The following is a 15,108-nucleotide window of genomic DNA, read 5'->3' as shown; positions in this document are numbered from 1 at the left end:
CCCCGCCGGCAAACATTAATCCTTTGCCTACTGCATGCAGGCTTCTCTTAACGACCCTCTGTTATCAACTCCGCTAACAGCCACAAAATCTCCGCCGCACGAAGCCCACTGGTAGCTGCTGAATCACATGCTTCCCCAAAACGTCGCGCTGTCAGAACACTGGGAGCTACACACACCAACAAGTCCATACTGCAGGCTGCAGCCAGAACAATTTTCTACATTCAAACATCGACGGCCTCTTCTCTCTAAAAATTCACCAGACCGCTTCTACCACCAGCAAAGAAGTTTCCATCCCTAATTCCTCTGTGATTCCCACTAACCTAAACATTAAGCTGGCATTGAAGGGTGTGAATTACCCCGGCCAATCTGTTCTTTTAAATACAGCTTTTAGCAAGTTTTGAAAGGAGAAGAGCAGAACTTGCTATGCCAATAATATCGAGTCTTCTGTGGCGAAGTGGTTTTTGCATAGAAAACAAAGCGGTCAGTTGAAGAGGAATAATATCAGTACTTTGTTTAAAACTGTGTGTAAAAAGCTGTCTCTTTATCATTAACAATAAGTTGTAAAACGTGAATGGGGAGTGACAGTCTTCAAGTTTGTGAGAAGATCGCGCCCTGGAGGAATAAAGGCACGAACAGCTTACAGCACCTAGAATTACCAGGAAGTATTTAGAGTAAAACGATTTCTAAAAGCTGGCTTTATGAAAGAGAGAAAACATATATATATATATATAAAATATTAAAATGGAAGGGGAGTGATAGATTTAAATTAATCGTGAAGTGGAGCGCCCCCTGTATAAAGTAAAAGTGAGAAAAGCTTACAGCACCTGGTATTCCCAGGTGGTCTCCCATCAAAGTACTAACCAGACCCTACCCTGCTTAGCTTCCGAGATCACACGAGATCGGGCGTGTTCAGGGTGGTATGGCCGTAAGCGAAAGATGCTACCCAAAACAGCCCTTTTGCATTACACGCCTCTATACATGCCAGTTGGTCCCATTGGATCCAACTAATGTTCTTTTTTTTTTTTTTTATCTGACTCACACTGCAGCCCCACCATCCAATCGGCAGCGCCGGACCCACACCAAACATTCACCAAACTACTCAGCCGGCAGCCTACCACAATTATTCCATTCTTTCCGCATACCGCACACTTCCTTCTTTTTAACTCCTTTTCACTACCGCACAGGTTAATCGCCGCACGTCCCCCGCCGGCAAACATTACTCCTTTGCCTACTGCATGCAGGCTTCTCTTAACGACCCTCTGTTATCAACTCCGCTAACAGCCACAAAATCTCCGCCGCACGAAGCCCACTGGTAGCTGCTGAATCACATGCTTCCCCAAAACGTCGCGCTGTCAGAACACTGGGAGCTACACACACCAACAAGTCCATACTGCAGGCTGCAGCCAGAACAATTTTCTACATTCAAACATCGACGGCCTCTTCTCTCTAAAAATTCACCAGACCGCTTCTACCACCAGCAAAGAAGTTTCCATCCCTAATTCCTCTGTGATTCCCACTAACCTAAACATTAAGCTGGCATTGAAGGGTGTGAATTACCCCGGCCAATCTGTTCTTTTAAATACAGCTTTTAGGAAGTTTTGAAAGGAGAAGAGCAGAACTTGCTATGCCAATAATATTGAGTCTTCTGTGGCGAAGTGGTTTTTGCATAGAAAACAAAGCGGTCAGTTGAAGAGGAATAATATCAGTACTTTGTTTAAAACTGTGTGTAAAAAGCTGTCTCTTTATCATTAACAATAAGTTGTAAAACGTGAATGGGGAGTGACAGTCTTCAAGTTTGTGAGAAGATCGCGCCCTGGTGGAATAAAGGCACGAACAGCTTACAGCACCTAGAATGACCAGGAAGTATTTAGAGTAAAACGATTTCTAAAAGCTGGCTTTATGAAAGAGAGAAAATATATATATATATATAAAATAGTAAAATGGAAGGGGAGTGCTAGATTTAAATTAATCGTGAAGTGGAGCGCCCCCTGTATAAAGTAAAAGTGAGAAAAGCTTACAGCACCTGGTATTCACAGGTGGTCTCCCATCCAAGTACTAACCAGACCCTACCCTGCTTAGCTTCTGAGATCAGACGAGATCGGGCGTGTTCAGGGTGGTATGGCCGTAAGCGAGAGGCGCTACCAAAAACAGCCCTTTTGCATTACACGCCTCTATACATGCCAGTTGGTCCCATTGGATCCTACTAATGTTCTTTTTTTTTTTTTATCTGACTCACACTGCAGCCCCACCATCCAATCGGCAGCGCCGGACCCACACCAAACATTCACCAAACTACTCAGCCGGCAGCCTACCACAATTATTCCATTCTTTCCGCATCCGCACACTTCCTTCTTTTTAACTCCTTTTCACTACCGAACAGGTTAACACTAGAATTCCTGGAAAAATGAGGCTCTCCTCACAAGGAGCCCCCCCTCTTACTCCCCTCACAAGCTGCCCGCCCCCTCTCCAGCACCATTAACACCTTTTGTTTTGCAAATGAATCACAGTCACTCAGCTGAAGTCATCCCCCAGCCTGAAGTCACTTCTTCAACTCAGGTCTGCACTAAAGAGTTTATCTAGTGATGTATTGTAAGGATTCACATGCTTTTATACATAATAATTTGAAATACAGTGGAACCCCCAAATCTACTACGGTAACCGTGGTGTCAATTACACAAATATATTTTGATATAGCAAATACATATATTTTGATGTATGTTCTGTGTCTACAACTATATGTGTAAATGTATGATGAAATAACATGTCATACATGTGCACGCATGTGCATTTCTGATGTAAACACTTCATGTGCCACATGGGAAAAAGTTGCATCATTGATTCATGAGTACAAGCTGCAGGAATATTGACAAAGAATGTGTAAATTTCAAGTATCAGATGGTATAAAGATAAAGAGCATGTGTGTGTATGATAGAGAGAGAGAGTCCGTGTCATTCAAGTGGAAGATACACATTTATTATACAAAATAAGCACATACACTAAAGATACAAAACCTTTTCTATCCACTAACAGTCATCACACACCCAAGGACCCTCCTTCCTACACTTGCTACAGGTGTACCTGTCACTCTGCACACATCTCTCTGTACTGTGGTTCCTATTACAGTGACGGAGCACCTGACACTGAGTCCTCTTTCCAGTGGCAAGCTGAGGAACAGAAGCTTGTCTAAGCTGTGTCTTCATTTCTTTTTCAATCTCCTTTTCTTGCATAAATCGACGCCGAAGTTTCTTTTCCCCAAACAGAGCCATCTTTAGCCTTCATGCAAAGCGCAGCTGCAGTGTCCTGAGTTCTTACTTAGTGATTCATTTATAATGCATATATCGCGCTAATGTTATGCCAGGGTTCTTTTACCGATATATGTAAATCAATTTATCTTTTAGCTCTAACTTTTACAACTGAATAAGGTTACACAGATTGTTGCAGACATCAACTGTATGTATTTATTATATCAAAAATAACCGATTGAATGTGATACGGAAACACACACGCACGCGAAAGTCTTTTTTTTATTATGCCGTAATTATATATCTGGACCACAATCTGTTTTTGAATAATTAGCACTTTTGTGTGCTCATAATTGCCCATCCTGTTTCATACGTACATCACGAAGTGTTTGTGTGCACTGTGGCATCTCATAATCCCACACACAAATGCACACACGTCGGGAGTAATTTACAGTCTTTTGTGCGCTGATAACTGCGCAATGTTTCCCATGTAACATGTGAATTGCTTCCGTATGAAGTTCACCGTGGCATCTCATAATCCTACGCACAAATGCACACACGTCCGCAGTAATTTACAGTCTTTTGTGCGCTCATAACTGCGCGATCTTTTTCGCAAGTAGCAACGTCAGTGTTTACATTCAAAGCGCATTGTGCTCTCTCATAACAAATGGACATAGTAATCAGCAGTCTTTTGTGTGCATGCACTTCTTACGGGGATTACGGTCTTTGCACATTGCAAGTTGCAGGTTTTTCTTCATTACCTATAAAAATGCTTTGTCTGTCGGTACATTTATAATGCAAATATCATGCCAGGGTAATTTTAATGACATACATTAATTTATTTGTCATTTAGCCCTGATCGAACTTTAAAACTGAAAATCAGATTACCGATTGCTACAGGCAGTAAGCAAATGCATGTATTTATTCCATCAAATACTTTCTTGAAACTGAAATTACCGAATCAAGAGAAATGGGGATTCAACTGTGTTTCAAATTAGGATATATTAACGCATGTATTTTACGATTCCTCAGACCACACTGTTAGAAAACGTTTCTGTGCAGACCCGAAGCTGAAACCGTGAAACTCCGCTTTCATTTGCAAAACAATAGGTGTTGATTGGCGCTGATGAGGGGGCGGGCAGCTTGTGTGGGGAGTGAGGGGGGGGCTCCACCCGAGGTGCGTCCGAAAAATTTCGTTGACTTCAGGGATCGTAGTGTTAATCGCCGCACATCCCCCGCCGGCAAACATTACTCCTTTGCCTACTGCATGCAGGCTTCTCTTAACGACCCTCTGTTATCAACTCCGCTAACAGCCACAAAATCTCCGCCGCACGAAGCCCACTGGTAGCTGCTGAATCACATGCTTCCCCAAAACGTCGCGCTGTCAGAACACTGGGAGCTACACACACCAACAAGTCCATACTGCAGGCTGCAGCCAGAACAATTTTCTACATTCAAACATCGACGGCCTCTTCTCTCTAAAAATTCACCAGACCGCTTCTACCACCAGCAAAGAAGTTTCCATCCCTAATTCCTCTGTGATTCCCACTAACCTAAACATTAAGCTGGCATTGAAGGGTGTGAATTACCCCGGCCAATCTGTTCTTTTAAATACAGCTTTTAGCAAGTTTTGAAAGGAGAAGAGCAGAGCTTGCTATGCCAATAATATCGAGTCTTCTGTGGCGAAGTGGTTTTTGCATAAAAAACAAAGCGGTCAGTTGAAGAGGAATAATATCAGTACTTTGTTTAAAACTGTGTGTAAAAAGCTGTCTCTTTATCATTAACAATAAGTTGTAAAACGTGAATGGGGAGTGACAGTCTTCAAGTTTGTGAGAAGATCGCGCCCTGGTGGAATAAAGGCACGAACAGCTTACAGCACCTAGAATTACCAGGCAGTATTTAGAGTAAAACGAATTCTAAAAGCTGCCTTTATGAATGAGAGAAAAAAAAAATATATATATATAAAATAGTAAAATGGAAGGGGAGTGATAGATTTAAAGTAATCGTGAAGTGGAGCGCCCCCTGTATAAAGTAAAAGTGAGAAAAGCTTACAGCACCTGATATTCCCAGGTGGTCTCCCATCCAAGTACTAACCAGACCCTACCCTGCTTAGTTTCCGAGATCAGACGAGATCGGGCGTGTTCAGGGTGGTATGGCCGTAAGCGAGAGATGCTACCAAAAACAGCCCTTTTGCATTACACGCGTCTATACATGCCAGTTAGTCCCATTGGATCCTACTCCTGTTTTTTTTTTTTTTTCTGACTCACACTGCAGCCCCACCATCCAATCGGCAGCGCAGGACCCACACCAAACATTCACCAAACTACTCAGCCGGCAGCCTACCACAATTATTCCATTCTTTCCGCATCCGCACACTTCCTTCTTTTTAACTCCTTTTCACTACCGCACAGGTTAATCGCCGCACGTCCCCCGCCAGCAAACATTACTCCTTTGCCTACTGCATGTAGGCTTCTCTTAACGACCCTCTGTTATCAACTCCGCTAACAGCCACAAAATCTCCGCCGCACGAAGCCCACTGGTAGCTGCTGAATCACATGCTTCCCCAAAACGTCGCGCTGTCAGAACACTGGGAGCTACACACACCAACAAGTCCATACTGCAGGCTGCAGCCAGAACAATTTTCTACATTCAAACATCGACGGCCTCTTCTCTCTAAAAATTCACCAGACTGCTTCTACCACCAGCAAAGAAGTTTCCATCCCTAATTCCTCTGTGATTCCCACTAACCTAAACATTAAGCTGGCATTGAAGGGTGTGAATTACCCTGGCCAATCTGTTCTTTTAAATACAGCTTTTAGCAAGTTTTGAAAGGAGAAGAGCAGAACTTGCTATGCCAATAATATCGAGTCTTCTGTGGCGAAGTGGTTTTTGCATAGAAAACAAAGCGGTCAGTTGAAGAGGAATAATATCAGTACTTTGTTTAAAACTGTGTGTAAAAAGCTGTCTCTTTATCATTAACAATAAGTTGAAAACGTGAATGGGGAGTGACAGTCTTCAAGTTTGTGAGAAGATCGCGCCCTGGTGGAATAAAGGCACGAACAGCTTACAGCACCTAGAATTACCAGGAAGTATTTAGAGTAAAACGGTTTCTAAAAGCTGCCTTTATGAATGAGAGAAAAAAAATATATATATATATATAAAATAGTAAAATGGAAGGGGAGTGATAGATTTAAATTAATCGTGAAGTGGAGCGCCCCCTGTATAAAGTAAAAGTGAGAAAGGCTCACAGCACCTGGTATTCCCAGGAGGTCTCCCATCCAAGTACTAACCAGACCCTACCCTGCTTAGCTTCCGAGATCAGACGAGATCGGGCGTGTTCAGGGTGGTATGGCCGTAAGCGAGAGATGCTACCAAAAACAGCCCTTTTGCATTACACGCGTCTATACATGCCAGTTAGTCCCATTGGATCCTACTCCTGTTTTTTTTTTTTTTTATCTGACTCACACTGCAGCCCCACCATCCAATCGGCAGCGCCGGACCCACACCAAACATTCACCAAACTACTCAGCCGGCAGCCTACCACAATTATTCCATTCTTTCCGCATCCGCACACTTCCTTCTTTTTAACTCCTTTTCACTACCGCACAGGTTAATCGCCGCACGTCCCCCGCCGGCAAACATTACTCCTTTGCCTACTGCATGTAGGCTTCTCTTAACGACCCTCTGTTATCAACTCCGCTAACAGCCACAAAATCTCCGCCGTACGAAGCCCACTGGTAGCAGCTGAATCACATGCTTCCCCAAAACGTCGCGCTGTCAGAACACTGGGAGCTACACACACCAACAAGTCCATACTGCAGGCTGCAGCCAGAACAATTTTCTACATTCAAACATCGACGGCCTCTTCTCTCTAAAAATTCACCAGACCGCTTCTACCACCAGCAAAGAAGTTTCCATCCCTAATTCCTCTGTGATTCCCACTAACCTAAACATTAAGCTGGCATTGAAGGGTGTGAATTACCCCGGCCAATCTGTTCTTTTAAATACAGCTTTTAACAAGTTTTGAAAGGAGAAGAGCAGAACTTGCTATGCCAATAATATCGAGTCTTCTGTGGCGAAGTGGTTTTTGCATAGAAAACAAAGCGGTCAGTTGAAGAGGAATAATATCAGTACTTTGTTTAAAACTGTGTGTAAAAAGCTGTCTCTTTATCATTAACAATAAGTTGTAAAACGTGAATGGGGAGTGACAGTCTTCAAGTTTGTGAGAAGATCGCGCCCTGGAGGAATAAAGGCACGAACAGCTTACAGCACCTAGAATTACCAGGAAGTATTTAGAGTAAAACGGTTTCTAAAAGCTGCCTTTAGGAATGAGAGAAAAAAAAAAATATATATATATATAAAATAGTAAAATGGAAGGGGAGTGATAGATTTAAATTAATCGTGAAGTGGAGCGCCCCCTGTATAAAGTAAAAGTGAGAAAGGCTTACAGCACCTGGTATTCCCATGAGGTCTCCCTTCCAAGTACTAACCAGACCCTACCCTGCTTGGCTTCCGAGATCAGACGAGATCGGGCGTGTTCAGGGTGGTATGGCCGTAAGCGAGGGATGCTACCAAAAACAGCCCTTTTGCATTACACGCGTCTATACATGCCAGTTAGTCCCATTGGATCCTACTCCTGGTTTTTTTTTTTTTTTTATCTGACTCACACTGCAGCCCCACCATCCAATCGGCAGCGCCGGACTCACACCAAACATTCACCAAACTACTCAGCCGGCAGCCTACCACAATTATTCCATTCTTTCCGCATCCGCACACTTCCTTCTTTTTAACTCCTTTTCACTACCGCACAGGTTAATCGCCGCACGTCCCCCGCCGGCAAACATTACTCCTTTGCCTACTGCATGTAGGCTTCTCTTAACGACCCTCTGTTATCAACTCCGCTAACAGCCACAAAATCTCCGCCGCACGAAGCCCACTGGTAGCAGCTGAATCACATGCTTCCCCAAAACGTCGCGCTGTCAGAACACTGGGAGCTACACACACCAACAAGTCCATACTGCAGGCTGCAGCCAGAACAATTTTCTACATTCAAACATCGACAGCCTCTTCTCTCTAAAAATTCACCAGACCGCTTCTACCACCAGCAAAGAAGTTTCCATCCCTAATTCCTCTGTGATTCCCACTAACCTAAACATTAAGCTGGCATTGAAGGGTGTGAATTACCCCGGCCAATCTGTTCTTTTAAATACAGCTTTTAGCAAGTTTTGAAAGGAGAAGAGCAGAACTTGCTATGCCAATAATATCGAGTCTTCTGTGGCGAAGTGGTTTTTGCATAGAAAACAAAGCGGTCAGTTGAAGAGGAATAATATCAGTACTTTGTTTAAAACTGTGTGTAAAAAGCTGTCTCTTTATCATTAACAATAAGTTGTAAAACGTGAATGGGGAGTGACAGTCTTCAAGTTTGTGAGAAGATCGCGCCCTGGAGGAATAAAGGCACGAACAGCTTACAGCACCTAGAATTACCAGGAAGTATTTAGAGTAAAACGGTTTCTAAAAGCTGCCTTTAGGAATGAGAGAAAAATATATATATATATATATAAAATAGTAAAATGGAAGGGGAGTGATAGATTTAAATTAATCGTTGAAGTGGAGTGCCCCCTGTATAAAGTAAAAGTGAGAAAGGCTTACAGCACCTGGTATTCCCATGAGGTCTCCCTTCCAAGTACTAACCAGACCCTACCCTGCTTGGCTTCCGAGATCAGACGAGATCGGGCGTGTTCAGGGTGGTATGGCCGTAAGCAAGGGATGCTACCAAAAACAGCACTTTTGCATTACACGCGTCTATACATGCCAGTTAGTCCCATTGTATCCTACTCCTGTTTTTTTTTTTTTTTTTATCTGACTCACACTGCAGCCCCACCATCCAATCGGCAGCGCCGGACCCACACCAAACATTCACCAAACTACTCAGCCGGCAGCCTACCACAATTATTCCATTCTTTCCGCATCCGCACACTTCCTTCTTTTTAACTCCTTTTCACTACCGCACAGGTTAATCGCCGCACGTCCCCCGCCGGCAAACATTACTCCTTTGCCTACTGCATGCAGGCTTCTCTTAACGACCCTCTGTTATCAACTCCGCTAACAGACACAAAATCTCCGCCGCACGAAGCCCACTGGTAGCTGCTGAATCACATGCTTCCCCAAAATGTCGCGCTGTCAGAACACTGTGAGCTACACACACCAACAAGTCCATACTGCAGGCTGCAGCCAGAACAATTTTCTACATTCAAACATCGACGGCCTCTTCTCTCTAAAAATTCAGCAGACCGCTTCTACCACCAGCAAAGAAGTTTCCATCCCTAATTCCTCTGTGATTCCCACTAACCCAAACATTAAGCTGGCATTGAAGGGTGTGAATTACCCCGGCCAATCTGTTCTTTTAAATACAGCTTTTAGCAAGTTTTGAAAGGAGAAGAGCAGAACTTGCTATGCCAATAATATCGAGTCTTCTGTGGCGAAGTGGTTTTTGCATAGAAAACAAAGCGGTCAGTTGAAGAGGAATAATATCAGTACTTTGTTTAAAACTGTGTGTAAAAAGCTGTCTCTTTATCATTAACAATAAGTTGTAAAACGTGAATGGGGAGTGACAGTCTTCAAGTTTGTGAGAAGATCGCGCCCTGGTGGAATAAAGGCACGAACAGCTTACAGCACCTAGAATGACCAGGAAGTATTTAGAGTAAAACGGTTTCTAAAAGCTGCCTTTATGAATGAGAGAAAAAAATATATATATATATAAAATAGTAAAATGGAAGGGGAGTGATAGATTTAAATTAATCGTGAAGTGGAGCGCCCCCTGTATAAAGAAAAAGTGAGAAAAGCTTACAATACCTGGTATTCCCAGGTGGTCTCCCATCCAAGTACTAACCTGACCCTACCCTGCTTAGCTTCCGAGATCAGACGAGATCAGGCGTGTTCAGGGTGGTATGGCCGTAAGCGAGAGATGCTACCAAAAACAGCCCTTTTGCATTACACTTCTCTATACATGCCAGTTGGTCCCATTGGATACTACTAATGTTCTTTTTTTTTTTTTTATCTGACTCACACTGCAGCCCCACCATCCAATCGGCAGCGCCGGACCCACACCAAACATTCACCAAACTACTCAGCCGGCAGCCTACCACAATTATTCCATTCTTTCCGCATCCGCACACTTCCTTCTTTTTAACTCCTTTTCACTACCGCACAGGTTAATCGCCGCACGTCCCCCGCCGGCAAACATTACTCCTTTGCCTACTGCATGCAGGCTTCTCTTAACGACCCTCTGTTATCAACTCCGCTAACAGCCACAAAATCTCCGCCGCACGAAGCCCACTGGTAGCTGCTGAATCACATGCTTCCCCAAAACGTCGCGCTGTCAGAACACTGGGAGCTACACACACCAACAAGTCCATACTGCAGGCTGCAGCCAGAACAATTTTCTACATTCAAACATCGACGGCCTCTTCTCTCTAAAAATTCACCAGACCGCTTCTACCACCAGCAAAGAAGTTTCCATCCCTAATTCCTCTGTGATTCCCACTAACCTAAACATTAAGCTGGCATTGAAGGGTGTGAATTACCCCGGCCAATCTGTTCTTTTAAATACAGCTTTTAGCAAGTTTTGAAAGGAGAAGAGCAGAACTTGCTATGCCAATAATATCGAGTCTTCTGTGGCGAAGTGGTTTTTGCATAGAAAACAAAGCGGTCAGTTGAAGAGGAATAATATCAGTACTTTGTTTAAAACTGTGTGTAAAAAGCTGTCTCTTTATCATTAACAATAAGTTGTAAAACGTGAATGGGGAGTGACAGTCTTCAAGTTTGTGAGAAGATCGCGCCCTGGTGGAATAAAGGCACGAACAGCTTACAGCACCTAGAATGACCAGGAAGTATTTAGAGTAAAACGGTTTCTAAAAGCTGCCTTTATGAATGAGAGAAAAAAGAAATATATAAAATAGTAAAATGGAAGGGGAGTGATAGATTTAAATTAATCGTGAAGTGGAGCGTCCCCTGTATAAAGTAAAAGTGAGAAAAGCTTACAGCACCTGGTATTCCCAGGTGGTCTCCCATCCAAGTACTAACCAGACTCTACCCTGCTTAGCTTCCGAGATCAGACGAGATCAGGCGTGTTCAGGGTGGTATGGCCGTAAGCGAGAGATGCTACCAAAAACAGCCCTTTTGCATTACACGCGTCTATACATGCCAGTTAGTCCCATTGTATCCTACTCCTGTTTTTTTTTTTTTTTTTATCTGACTCGCACTGCAGCCCCACCATCCAATCGGCAGCGCCGGACCCACACCAAACATTCACCAAACTACTCAGCCGGCAGCCTACCACAATTATTCCATTCTTTCCGCATCCGCACACTTCCTTCTTTTTAACTCCTTTTCACTACCGCACAGGTTAATCGCCGCACGTCCCCCGCCGGCAAACATTACTCCTTTGCCTACTGCATGCAGGCTTCTCTTAACGACCCTCTGTTATCAACTCCGCTAACAGACACAAAATCTCCGCCGCACGAAGCCCACTGGTAGCTGCTGAATCACATGCTTACCCAAAATGTCGCGCTGTCAGAACACTGTGAGCTACACACACCAACAAGTCCATACTGCAGGCTGCAGCCAGAACAATTTTCTACATTCAAACATCGACGGCCTCTTCTCTCTAAAAATTCAGCAGACCGCTTCTACCACCAGCAAAGAAGTTTCCATCCCTAATTCCTCTGTGATTCCCACTAACCCAAACATTAAGCTGGCATTGAAGGGTGTGAATTACCCCGGCCAATCTGTTCTTTTAAATACAGCTTTTAGCAAGTTTTGAAAGGAGAAGAGCAGAACTTGCTATGCCAATAATATCGAGTCTTCTGTGGCGAAGTGGTTTTTGCATAGAAAACAAAGCGGTCAGTTGAAGAGGAATAATATCAGTACTTTGTTTAAAACTGTGTGTAAAAAGCTGTCTCTTTATCATTAACAATAAGTTGTAAAACGTGAATGGGGAGTGACAGTCTTCAAGTTTGTGAGAAGATCGCGCCCTGGTGGAATAAAGGCACGAACAGCTTACAGCACCTAGAATGACCAGGAAGTATTTAGAGTAAAACGGTTTCTAAAAGCTGCCTTTATGAATGAGAGAAAAAAAAATATATATATATAAAATAGTAAAATGGAAGGGGAGTGATAGATTTAAATTAATCGTGAAGTGGAGCGCCCCCTGTATAAAGAAAAAGTGAGAAAAGCTTACAACACCTGGTATTCCCAGGTGGTCTCCCATCCAAGTACTAACCTGACCCTAACCTGCTTAGCTTCCGAGATCAGACGAGATCAGGCGTGTTCAGGGTGGTATGGCCGTAAGCGAGAGATGCTACCAAAAACAGCCCGTTTGCATTACACTTCTCTATACATGCCAGTTGGTCCCATTGGATACTACTAATGTTCTTTTTTTTTTTTTATCTGACTCACACTGCAGCCCCACCATCCAATCGGCAGCGCCGGACCCACACCAAACATTCACCAAACTACTCAGCCGGCAGCCTACCACAATTATTCCATTCTTTCCGCATCCGCACACTTCCTTCTTTTTAACTCCTTTTCACTACTGCACAGGTTAATCGCCGCACGTCCCCCGCCGGCAAACATTACTCCTTTGCCTACTGCATGCAGGCTTCTCTTAACGACCCTCTGTTATCAACTCCGCTAACAGCCACAAAATCTCCGCCGCACGAAGCCCACTGGTAGCTGCTGAATCACATGCTTCCCCAAAACGTCGCGCTGTCAGAACACTGGGAGCTACACACACCAACAAGTCCATACTGCAGGCTGCAGCCAGAACAATTTTCTACATTCAAACATCGACGGCCTCTTCTCTCTAAAAATTCACCAGACCGCTTCTACCACCAGCAAAGAAGTTTCCATCCCTAATTCCTCTGTGATTCCCACTAACCTAAACATTAAGCTGGCATTGAAGGGTGTGAATTACCCCGGCCAATCTGTTCTTTTAAATACAGCTTTTAGCAAGTTTTGAAAGGAGAAGAGCAGAACTTGCTATGCCAATAATATCGAGTCTTCTGTGGCGAAGTGGTTTTTGCATAGAAAACAAAGCGGTCAGTTGAAGAGGAATAATATCAGTACTTTGTTTAAAACTGTGTGTAAAAAGCTGTCTCTTTATCATTAACAATAAGTTGTAAAACGTGAATGGGGAGTGACAGTCTTCAAGTTTGTGAGAAGATCGCGCCCTGGTGGAATAAAGGCACGAACAGCTTACAGCACCTAGAATTACCAGGAAGTATTTCGAGTAAAACGGTGTGTAAAAGCTGCCTTTATGAATGAGAGAAAAAAATATATATATATAAAATAGTAAAATGGAAGGGGAGTGATAGATTTAAATTAATCGTGAAGTGGAGCGCCCCCTGTATAAAGTAAAAGTGAGAAAAGCTTACAGCACCTGGTATTCCCAGGTGGTTTCCCATCCAAGTACTAACCAGAACCTACCCTGCTTAGCTTCCGAGATCAGACGAGATCGGGCGTGTTCAGGGTGGTATGGCCGTAAGCGAAACATGCTACCAAAAACAGCCCTTTTGCATTACACGCGTCTATACATGCCAGTTAGTCCCATTGGATCCTACTCCTGTTTTTTTTTTTTTTTATCTGACTCACACTGCAGCACCACCATCCAATCGGCAGCGCCGGACCCACACCAAACATTCACCAAACTACTCAGCCGGCAGCCTACCACAATTGTTCCATTCTTTCCGCATCCGCACACTTCCTTCTTTTTAACTCCTTTTCACTACCGCACAGGTTAATCGCCGCACGTCCCCCGCCGGCAAACATTACTCCTTTGCCTACTGCATGCAGGCTTCTCTTAACGACCCTCTGTTATCAACTCCGCTAACAGCCACAAAATCTCTGCCGCACGAAGCCCACTGGTAGCTGCTGAATCACATGCTTCCCCAAAACGTCGCGCTGTCAGAACACTGGGAGCTACACACACCAACAAGTCCATACTGCAGGCTGCAGCCAGAACAATTTTCTACATTAAAACATCGACGGCCTCTTCTCTCTAAAAATTCACCAGACCGCTTCTACCACCAGCAAAGAAGTTTCCATCCCTAATTCCTCTGTGATTCCCACTAACCTAAACATTAAGCTGGCATTGAAGGGTGTGAATTACCCCGGCCAATCTGTTCTTTTAAATACAGCTTTTAGCAAGTTTTGAAAGGAGAAGAGCAGAACTTGCTATGCCAATAATATCGAGTCTTCTGTGGCGAAGTGGTTTTTGCATAGAAAACAAAGCGGTCAGTTGAAGAGGAATAATATCAGTACTTTGTTTAAAACTGTGTGTAAAAAGCTGTCTCTTTATCATTAACAATAAGTTGTAAAACGTGAATGGGGAGTGACAGTCTTCAAGTTTGTGAGAAGATCGCGCCCTGGTGGAATAAAGGCACGAACAGCTTACAGCACCTAGAATTACCAGGAAGTATTTAGAGTAAAACGGTGTGTAAAAGCTGCCTTTATGAATGAGAGAAAAAAAAAAATATATATAAAATAGTAAAATGGAAGGGGAGTGATAGATTTAAATTAATCGTGAAGTGGAGCGCCCCCTGTATAAAGTAAAAGTGAGAAAAGCTTACAGCACCTGGTATTCCCAGGTGGTCTCCCATCCAAGTACTAACCAGAACCTACTCTGCTTAGCTTCCGAGATCAGACGAGATCGGGCGTGTTCAGGGTGGTATGGCCGTAAGCGAAAGATGCTACCAAAAACAGCCCTTTTGCATTACACGCGTCTATACATGCCAGTTAGTCCCATTGGATCCTACTCCTGGTTTTTTTTTTTTTTATCTGACTCACACTGCAGCACCACCATCCAATC

At 43.7% G+C, this 15,108-nt stretch overlaps 2 protein-coding genes and 11 non-coding genes across 13 annotated transcripts in view; 2 read left to right on the top strand and 11 right to left on the bottom strand.

Moving 5' to 3' along the window:
• The window catches only part of LOC125715120 (uncharacterized), a 1,180,389-nt gene that overhangs the window by 288,979 nt on the left and 876,302 nt on the right, over window positions 1-15,108 (top strand). The gene's annotated exons all lie outside the window — the stretch shown is intronic.
• LOC125715114 (uncharacterized) overlaps window positions 1-15,108 on the top strand; it is a 935,270-nt gene that overhangs the window by 290,747 nt on the left and 629,415 nt on the right. The gene's annotated exons all lie outside the window — the stretch shown is intronic.
• Window positions 813-931, bottom strand: LOC125733550 (5S ribosomal RNA). The gene has a single exon (XR_007392892.1). It is a non-coding gene; the product is annotated as a 5S ribosomal RNA (ribosomal RNA).
• On the bottom strand, window positions 2,012-2,130 carry LOC125734973 (5S ribosomal RNA). Its single transcript, XR_007394274.1, has one exon. It is a non-coding gene; the product is annotated as a 5S ribosomal RNA (ribosomal RNA).
• Window positions 5,288-5,406, bottom strand: LOC125734632 (5S ribosomal RNA). Its single transcript, XR_007393936.1, has one exon. It is a non-coding gene; the product is annotated as a 5S ribosomal RNA (ribosomal RNA).
• On the bottom strand, window positions 6,484-6,602 carry LOC125732088 (5S ribosomal RNA). The gene has a single exon (XR_007391689.1). It is a non-coding gene; the product is annotated as a 5S ribosomal RNA (ribosomal RNA).
• LOC125734197 (5S ribosomal RNA) lies at window positions 7,684-7,802 on the bottom strand. The gene has a single exon (XR_007393520.1). It is a non-coding gene; the product is annotated as a 5S ribosomal RNA (ribosomal RNA).
• On the bottom strand, window positions 8,885-9,003 carry LOC125734196 (5S ribosomal RNA). The gene has a single exon (XR_007393519.1). It is a non-coding gene; the product is annotated as a 5S ribosomal RNA (ribosomal RNA).
• LOC125735012 (5S ribosomal RNA) lies at window positions 10,083-10,201 on the bottom strand. Its single transcript, XR_007394312.1, has one exon. It is a non-coding gene; the product is annotated as a 5S ribosomal RNA (ribosomal RNA).
• LOC125735198 (5S ribosomal RNA) lies at window positions 11,276-11,394 on the bottom strand. The gene has a single exon (XR_007394497.1). It is a non-coding gene; the product is annotated as a 5S ribosomal RNA (ribosomal RNA).
• On the bottom strand, window positions 12,474-12,592 carry LOC125735801 (5S ribosomal RNA). Its single transcript, XR_007395089.1, has one exon. It is a non-coding gene; the product is annotated as a 5S ribosomal RNA (ribosomal RNA).
• LOC125734492 (5S ribosomal RNA) lies at window positions 13,669-13,787 on the bottom strand. The gene has a single exon (XR_007393802.1). It is a non-coding gene; the product is annotated as a 5S ribosomal RNA (ribosomal RNA).
• LOC125735357 (5S ribosomal RNA) lies at window positions 14,863-14,981 on the bottom strand. The gene has a single exon (XR_007394653.1). It is a non-coding gene; the product is annotated as a 5S ribosomal RNA (ribosomal RNA).

This window comes from Brienomyrus brachyistius, chromosome 2 (genome assembly GCF_023856365.1).
Source record: "Brienomyrus brachyistius isolate T26 chromosome 2, BBRACH_0.4, whole genome shotgun sequence".
Classification (NCBI taxonomy): domain Eukaryota; kingdom Metazoa; phylum Chordata; class Actinopteri; order Osteoglossiformes; family Mormyridae; genus Brienomyrus; species Brienomyrus brachyistius.
Note: the sequence above shows the minus strand (reverse complement) of the source record. Positions and strands in the feature narration are given on the sequence as shown.